At 47.5% G+C, this 912-nt stretch overlaps 1 non-coding gene across 1 annotated transcript; it reads left to right on the forward strand.

The window, feature by feature from the left end:
* The first annotated feature begins 688 nt into the window (after positions 1 to 688).
* On the forward strand, positions 689 to 759 carry trnav-gac (transfer RNA valine (anticodon GAC)). Its single transcript has one exon. It is a non-coding gene; the product is annotated as a tRNA-Val (tRNA).
* The last annotated feature ends 153 nt before the right edge of the window (positions 760 to 912 follow it).

The raw sequence follows: 912 nt of genomic DNA on the forward strand, positions 1-912 counted from the left end.
CTCGCCTGTCTGGGTCTGATTCCCAGCCAATGCCAGTCAAGCATTAGTGGTTCAGTGGTAGAGTTCTCGACTGCCATGAGGGAGAACCGGGTCCGATTCCCGGCCAATGCAAGAAAAGCCTCCCTTTAAGTAAGGTGTGTGAGCTTCTTATTTGAGGGAGATCCAGATGCATTTCCTACCTTGCTCATCTCCTCCAGCCAGTAAAGCATTGGTGGTTCAGTGGTACAATTCTCACCTGCCATGCGGGAGACCAGGGTCCGATTCCCGGCCAATGCAAGAAAAGCCTCCTTCTAAGTAAGGTGTGTGAGATTCTTATTTGAGGGAGCTCCAGATGCATTTCCTACCTTGCGCATCTGTTTGAGCCAGTCAAGCATTGGTGGTTCAGTGGTAGAATTCTCGCCTGCCACGTGGGAGACCCGGGTCTGATTCCTGTCCAATGCAAGAAAAGCATCCATTTAAGTAAGGTGTGTGAGATGCTTATTTGAGTGAGCTCCAGATGCATTTCCTACATTGCGCAGCTGTTTGAGGCAGTCAAGCATTGGTGGTTCAGTGGTAGAATTCTTGCCTGTCTGGGTCCGATTCCCAGCCAATGCCAGAACAGCCTCCTTTTAAGTAAGGTGTGTGTGGTTCTTATTTGAGGGAGCTCCAGCTGCATTTCCTACCTTGCGTATCTCCCCAAGCCAGTCAAGCATTGGTGGTTCAGTGGTAGAATTCTTGCCTGACACGCGGGAGACCCGGGTCCGATTCCCGGCCAATACAAGAAAAGCCTCCTTTTAACTAAGGTGTGTGATAATTTTACAGATAATTAATGGGAGCACTTTAGACAATGCTTTTTCATGCTTATTTAAAGAATTACAAGCAATTACTACTCATGAAAATCTGAAGAATTCCTGAAGGCAATAACACTTTACA

Source organism: Sinocyclocheilus anshuiensis, unplaced genomic scaffold (genome assembly GCF_001515605.1).
Source record: "Sinocyclocheilus anshuiensis isolate Anshui unplaced genomic scaffold, SAMN03320099.WGS_v1.1 scaffold7949, whole genome shotgun sequence".
Classification (NCBI taxonomy): Eukaryota; Metazoa; Chordata; class Actinopteri; order Cypriniformes; family Cyprinidae; genus Sinocyclocheilus; species Sinocyclocheilus anshuiensis.